Source organism: Vulpes lagopus, chromosome X (assembly GCF_018345385.1).
Source record: "Vulpes lagopus strain Blue_001 chromosome X, ASM1834538v1, whole genome shotgun sequence".
NCBI classification, from domain to species: domain Eukaryota; kingdom Metazoa; phylum Chordata; class Mammalia; order Carnivora; family Canidae; genus Vulpes; species Vulpes lagopus.
The window spans coordinates 105851792-105860101 of NC_054848.1; positions in this window are offsets into that span (position 1 = coordinate 105851792).

The window sequence follows — 8310 nt, forward strand, 5'->3', positions numbered from 1 at the left end:
TTTTTGATACTTTGTTTTTAATTTCAGTTTCCACATGCTCCTGATTATTACATAGAAATTTTGTGGAATTCATTAGAATTGTGCTGTTTATTTTCCACATGTTTGGATATTTGCTGGTTAATTTTTTTGTTATTAAATTCTAGTTTGATCCCATTGTGATCAGAAATCAAAATCTGTATGCTTTCAATTCTTTTAAATCTTTTTGGATTTATTTTATGATTTTAAGAAGAGCATTACTCTGCCATGTCTCCAGAGGAAGCCAGTGTGGGTGATAAAAGAACTAGATCCATGTCTTGTGATGAATTATTGAAAGAAATGTTCATAGTTTAGAGAACAAAGACTTACAAAGGAGATGTGACAGCTCTTTTAAATACTTGAAGGTCAGGGCACCTGGCTGGCTCAGTCGATAGAGCAGGCGACTCTTGATCTCGGGAGTTGTAAGTTGGAGTCCCACGTTGGGTGTAGAGATTACTTAAAAATAAAATCTTTTGAAAAAATATTTGAAGATCTGCCATATTCAAAAGGGATTAAAGTACTGCTTTGCTATTCCATGGTTTAGAATTTAGGCCAATCGGCTGAAACTGTTCTTGGCCAACATAAGAAATGGACAGCCTTGAGAAGTGATGAGGCTCCTGTTATTTTAAGTGTCCTAGAACCACCTGGAAATAAATTTTTGGTCAGAAACATTATTAAATTAAGTTTTCCTTGATGGAACCATTAAGTTTCAGTGGCCTGAATGATCCTTTTTTTTTTAAGATTTTATTTATTCATTCATGAGAGACACAGAGAGAAGCAGAGACATAGGCAGAGGGAGAAGCAGGCTCCCCACGTGGGAGTCCAAGGTGGGACTTGATCCCAGGACCCAGGGATCACAACCTGAGCCAAAGGCAGACACTCAACCACTGAGTCACCCAGGTGTCACTGAACGATCCTTTACAATTCCAGGCTCATTTGCTTCTAGGTTCACTCATGTTTATGTTCATTACAAAATTAAGTAATTTTATTTTGGAGTTTATTTGGAAATATATTTTTATAAGAAGCATAAAATTATGCTTAAAATTAATAAATCTAATGTAAAATTTGAAATGATGTTCTTGTAGACAGCACAGAGTTGGGTGATGTTTGTAAAATAAACTTATTTTCTTTTGATTATCATTCTTAAGCCATATATATTTAAAGTAATTATTGATATGTTAGAGCTTAGTCTACCGTATTGTTTTCTGCTTGTTCATTTTGTTTTTCATTCCTCTTTGTCTTTTCTTATCTTCCTGTAGGATACTTGAGCATGTTTGAGGAATTTAGGAATTTTATTTATTTATTGTGGTTTTAGTATATCTCTCTGTATAACTTTGTATCAGTTTTAAAATATTTTTCAGTTTTAAAATTTTATTTCATAGTTTTACTGTTTATTTTATAGTTTTTCAATGCAATATACATGTGTACCTATCACAGTTTACTGGCATCAGCACTTAAACACATGGAGTGAAGTAGAGAAACTTTTTTTCCATTTACATCCCTTTATTCTACTCCTTTAAAAAAAGAAATAGCTTAACTATCTCCATTATGTACACGGAACCCACATCAGATGATGTTAGAGCTTTTGCTTTAACTATAAAACAGGATCTTTTTTTAAAGATATTTATTTATTCATGAGAGACACAGAGAGAGGCAAAGACATAGGCAGAGGGAGAAGCAGGCCCCCCACAGGGAGCTCAACGTGGGACTTGATGCCCAGGACCCGGGATCATGCCCTGAGCTGAAGGTGGGCGCTCAGCCGCTGAGCCAACCAGGCGTCCCTGTAAAGCAAGATCTTAAAAACTCCAGAGGAGATTGTGATTCTATTCTATTTACTACAACTTTTTCTCACTCCACTGGCCTGTCTTCTGGCCTGGAGTCCCATCCTCCTTGTGTTATCATTTCCTTTCTGATTTTAGGGGACTCTCCTCTCTTCTCTTCTCTCTTCTCTTAGGAGGGGGGTCGCGATGTGGGGAATGAAGGTCAGCTCCTCACCCACCCTGCTGAAATTGCAAAGAGGAAGATGAGTGTTGTCCAAAAGGTGCCATATTGGGGCACTAGGTGACTCAGTCTGTTAAGTATTCGTCTTCAACTCAGGTTATGATCCGGGGTCTTGGGATCAAGTTCCATGTCAGGCTTTCCGTTCCGTGGGGGAGTCTGCTTCTCCCTCCCCTCCCCATTCTCGTACTCTCTCAAATAAATAAATAAAATATATTTTTTTAAAAAGGTATCCTATTCTGTTAGGCCACCCTTTTCCCAGCCTTGGGCCTGGGGGAGCAAGCTTTTCTTGCAATTTTTCTTTGTTGGAGTTTCTGGATTGCAGGAAACTCCAGCACCTCATGAGACATATGTGGCAGGCAAGGGGCAATCCAGGGAACTCACTGCCATGTCATTCCTCAAGTTCCAAGGTTCTCAGGCAGCCCTACTTCCACCTTTCAGTTTTTCTATGTTTGAGGTGCCATCAACATACAATGAAATGCAAATCTATTATTTTGAGGAGTTCTGTTCAAGTTATACATCTGTGCAGTCATCACTACAATCAAGATATAGATCACAGGGCACCTGAGTGGATCACCGGTTGAGCGTCTGCCTTTTTTTTTTTTTTTTTAAGATTTTATTTACTTACTCATGTGAGACACACAGAGAGAGGCAGAGACACAGGCAGAGGGGGAATCAGGCTCCACACAGGGAGCCTGATAGGAGATTTGATCCCAGGATTCCAGGATCATGCCCTGAACTGAAGGCAGATGCTTAACTGCTGAGCCACCCAGGCATCCCAATAAATAAAATCTTAAAAAAAAGAACATTCCAACACAACAGGAAGTTCCCTTGTGCTGTTCCCAGACACTCCTTCTCTCCACACCCATGCCCAGGCCACCCCTGGCCTGTGTTCTGTCATCACACACTTTTGGTATTCACTCCCTTGGGCCACCCACAGCTTTGAATGTGGGCTGGACTGATTGACTTACATTCATTAGCAACACTTGCTAGTGTGAGTCTTTTTAATTTTAGCCATCCTCATGAGTACATACTGATATTTCACTGTGGTTTTCTTGTGTGTTTCCCTTATGACCAATGATGCTCAGTATCTTTTCACATGTTTGTTTGCTATTCAATATCTATTTTCTTGTAAAGCATCCGTCCAAATCTTTTACCTTCTTTTATTTTTTAAAAATTTTTTATTTATTTATGATAGTCACACACACACACAGAGAGAGAGAGAGAGAGAGAGGCAGAGGGAGAAGCAGGCTCCATGCGCCTGGAGCCCGAACTGGGATTCGATCCCAGGTCTCCAGGATCTCACCCTGGGCCAAAGGCAGGCACCAAACCGCTGCGCCACCCAGGGATCCCTTTTTACCTTCTTTTAAAAGTTAGGTTGTCTATTATGGAGTTGTGAGAGGCCTTTATATATTTTAGACACCAGGCCTTTCTGGGATATATGTTTTGCAAATATTTTGTCCCAGGCTGCAGCTGGCCTTTTAATTTTTGCAAGATATTTCTATCCTGAGCATGCTATGGAGGCACACACATGGCTTGTGTCTTTCCACAGTGTTCCCTTTATTCAGCATTTGAGCAACATCAACATAATCATTAAAAAGGTTTAGAGGGATGCCTGGGTTGCTCAGTGATTGAATGTCTGCCTTTGGGTCAGGTCATGATCCCATGATACTGGGGTTGAGTCCCGCATTGGGCTCCCCACAGGGAGCCTGCTTCTCTGTCTGGCTGTGTCTCTGCCTCTCTGTGTGTGTCTCTCATGAATAAATTAATAAAATAAAATCAGTAAATAAATAAAACTGGTTTAGGATCCCAAACCCAATGACATTTCATCACGTGTTTAACTTGGCTTCTTACACAGCACACAAAGCAAAGCACAAGGCAAAGCACATGACAAACAGGATAGAACAGAGAGTAGGAAGTTAAGGAACCAAAAGGGAAGTCAGTCTATGGGTGTGCAGTTAAGGCCTTGGTCCAGGCTGGGTCAGCTCTTAGCACTTACTCCTTCTGATGTTCCAGGAGTGAATGATCTCAGGTCTGTTCCCAGATCAATCAGGCAGAGCCTTCAGTGGCAGCTGTATTTTCGAAGTGGTCAGATGTAGAAGGGTCAGGGTCTGAGGAGTCTGACAGTTTGCTGCCCAAATCCTCTCTTTTTAAAGGGATGTTACCAGTCTTGGGCCCCCACAGACCTCCTCTGCTGCTGTTGGTTGTCAGTTATGAGTGTATCATCAGCTGATGCTGGTCTCGGTGATACCTTGTCTTAGCTGCCACATCATTGCTTGGCACAGGACCCTGCTTGACAGGAGTGACTCCATCTTACTCTCTACAAAGACCAGGAGTTTTACATTTTGATAAAATTTATCAGTATTTCCTTTTGGGTTCATGGGTTTTGGTCCTGTGTAAGAAATCTGTGGTTATCCCAAAGTTACAGAGATCTTCCCCTATGCTTGAATTTAGAAGTTTTATAGTCTTGGTGTTTCACTTTGATCTATTACCCACTTTATTATTTTATTAAATATATTTATTTGAGAGAGAGAGAGAGAGAGAGCATGAGTGGAGGCAGAGGGAGAGGGAGAGAGAATCTCGAGTAGACTCCATGCTGAGTGCGGAGCCCAACGTGGGACTCTATCTCACGACCCCGAGATCATGACCTCAGCAAAAACCAAGTGGGTCGCTTAACTGACCCCCCAGGCAGCCCGATCTATTACCATTTTAGAATAATTTTTGGTCTTCCTCCATTCAGCTGGAGTGGTGGCTGGGTATTTCTGGTTCACAGAAAGTGGGAGGGTGGAGTTTCCCAGAAGTGTCTGTGCACAGGTAGAGAACTTTCCTGCTCTGGCTTAAAAAAAAATAATAAGTTTTGTGTATGGCATGAGACAAGAGACAATGTTCATTTCATTTACCAGACACCATTATTGAGGTATAACTGACATACAATATATGGAGCATATTTAAAATACCTAATTTAATCAGTTTTGTCATATATATATCCTCTTGAAACCATCACTGTGCTCAAGTGAATGCATCCATCACCCTCGAGTCTCCTTGTGTTCCTTTGTAATTTCTTCTTCTAATGCTTTCCTATCTCCCGCACCTAAGCAACCACCGGTGTTCTTTCTGCCACAATAGATTCATAGGAGGATGGGCCACTTGCCAGAAGCTACAATTGTGGATGGACATCGCCAACTGCTAGAGACAAAATGACTAGTCAGAGTTGTGGTAGGGAATAAAAATACCTTGGCCTGTCTCCTCCTATCCTTGGATTTCATGAAGCTGCTTACCATTGGCCCAACCCAACTACCAGCTTGAGGGTGAAGGAGGGTAATGCAGTCTGGGACTGGCAGCCTTCCTGGACATACAGAGTATGGAGATAGTCCTATGTACATAGTATGTCCAATGATCAACTTTTTCAGGAACAGTTGATGGAAAAAGTCCAGCACTTGTCAACCTAGGGGCTTGTAAGGTCAGGAGAGTGGAACCAGAACTGTCAAGACCAGCCAGATAAGTAAGTACATCTCTATGTAGTGGGAGGTGAGGTGTGTTGGGCAGAGGGCTGCCTCCCTCTGCTGTCCCCTGTGCCATCATTAAAGATGGTGTTGATATTCCTTCTCTGGGTCTCTAGACAGAGGAACTACCAGCAGTGGTAGAGTCACTACTGGGCATTTCTACAATCTGCTCTTTGACTTGGTGGTGATATCTTTTTCCAGTCCTTATTTGTCTTCTTCTGTCCACTGTGGGTTACTCTGTCATAGATATCTTGACTTTATTAAGTGGTTTTCATTTAAAAATAAACCTAAATGTCACCTTTTAAACACCCAAGTGTTTATCTTTATTTTTCTCCTTTTTTCAGAAAGCTTTGCCATAGCAGAAAGCAGCAGGAAGGTGGGCTGCATAGGATTGTGGGAGTGCTGCTCAAGTGGCTTTATTGCAGGTGAGAATGTGGATCTGAATGTTATTTAAAGCCAGCTCCATCCAGGAAAAAGGAAAAAGATGGGACCTGTGGACCAAGTGGAGAGCAGGGAGCAGCAGTCTGCCCAGTCTCTCCCTGCAGAAGTGGTGTGGTGTAGGCATGTGCTGGGGGTCACAGAGGCATAAGCCAACAATCAAAATAATAAGTACATTAGTATCACTCAAATCTTCACTTTTGATATATCATTTTTTTTTGCTTTGTGGACATTGCCAGAACCATAAACCATGTCTTATTCACAAGTCTCCCAGGGTCTGAGTCTGGAAACCCCATGGATCATTCCCAGCAAACCTCAGTTTCATGCGAGAATTTTCTCAGCCATAAAGTGGGAATCACAATTTGCTGTGAGGAATGTTGTGAGGACCAAGTGTGATTATCTTTGTAAAGTGCCCCAGCTCGCAGGAGATAGTCAAGGAATCAGTAACCCCTGTCCTTAATCCATATTTGGGGGGCAACACATGAATGGTGCCTGGTTGAGCATTTCTTCCTACCCCGATCTTCTTCCACTCTCCTCCTTCCTCCCCCGATCTCCCTTCCCACCCCCACTCCCAATCCAAGCTCTTTAGACTTGGGCATCATGTCCTTTCATTGTTTGTTTCTTTTCCCAGGGCCAGCAAGTTTCCTCAGGGATTAAATGGGCTTCCCTTTGGAAACCACGTTTCTGTAATCTTGCTCTGAAACTAGAGGTGGTCCAAGACCCTGGGCTTTTCCTTGCTCTGAGCCACATTCTGTTCTGGTCAACTCAGCCCCTTTATATGGAGGGTGATGTGGCTCAGCACCCAGCACCTTGGAGGACTATCCAGGATGGGAACACTGGAGGCCAGGGCGCCTGTTAACTGGCAGTGGCAGAAAGCTTTCTGCTCTTTCCCTTCTTATACAAGGTCCCTTCTTTTCTGGGCAGTGATTAATTCAATGAAGATCAGGTAAAGACAATTTGAGACTGAAGTGTGGGGGACGGAGATGGCCAAATATAAATATGACCTATTAGAAAATGTTCTCAAAGAGATTTTTGACTTTTATTCTCAGCAGACATCTCTAGTTACTCTGTTTTTCTAAATGAACAGGTTTGGTTACCACAGTGGCATCATGCATCTCATGTCAGGAAAAGCTACATAATTTGCAGGGCCTTAGTGCAAAATGAAAATGAGAAGTATCTTGTTCAAAAATTATTAGGAATTTCAAGGTACCAATAGCAAAGCTTCCAACCAAGCCCCAGGGCTTTGTTTGAATGCACGAGATGCATATTCATGAGGCCAGCCCTACACCTAAGATTCAAATTTCTAAATTTCTATTTGATTAGAAATCTAACACCCAACCTCACTTTTGTAGAACCTGCTGACACTGAAAAGCCTTTAGATTTATTACCATAAGTGATTAAATAATGTGAAAACCTAGGAAGGTGGGGATCATCGTTATTTTCTACCGGTGAAAAGCTGAGGCCTTACATATTTAGAAGTTAAACCCTAAACCACTTATTTGAACCATTGCGGCCAAGTTCTTTTACCAGGTGACTTGATGGTGACCAAGAGCCAGTCACCACCCAAGATTTATAATTGCTTCTTGACCTGATGCTTATTTGCTAGAGCAAGAAAGCTGAAAAAGAGAAATATATCTTTTTTAAAAAATAAATGATTACCTATTTTTAAAAAGAGTTTTATTTACTTATAAAGATTTTATTTATCTGAGAGAGAAAGAACAGAGGGAGAGAAGCAGACTCCTTGCTGAGCAGGAAGCCCTACTCAGGGCTCCATCCCAGGACCCTGAGATCATGACCGAAGCTGAAGGCAAATGTTTAACTGACTGTGCCACCCAAGTGCTGTAGAAACATATCTATAAAACCTCTTTCTCCTTAGAAACCCAGTCATCGGGGATCCCTGGGTGGCTTAGCGGTTTAGCGCCTGCCTTTGGCCCAGGGCGCGATCCTGGAGTCCCGGGATCGAGACCTGCATTGGGCTCCCGGCATGGAGCCTGCTTCTCCCTCCTCCTGTGTCTCTGCCTCTCTCTCTCTCTCTCTCTCTCTCTCTCTCCTCTGTGTCTATCATAAATAAATCTTAAAAAAAAAAAGAAACCCAGTCATCTTGAGTGCCTTTATTGTACGCTGGGGGAAGGCCTCTCTAGGTTAGTTTAATGAGCAATTCCACTGAGAATTGGCATTTAATTGAGGGCAGGGGTGCCTGGATGGTTCAGCTGGTGGAGTGTCCGACTCTTGATTTCGGCTCAGGTCATGACCTCAGGGTTGTGAAATTAAGCCTGGTGTCAGGCTCCATGCTTAGTGCAGAGTGGAGTCTGCTTGTCCCTCTCCCTCTGCTCCTCCTCCAGCTCCCATGTGCTCT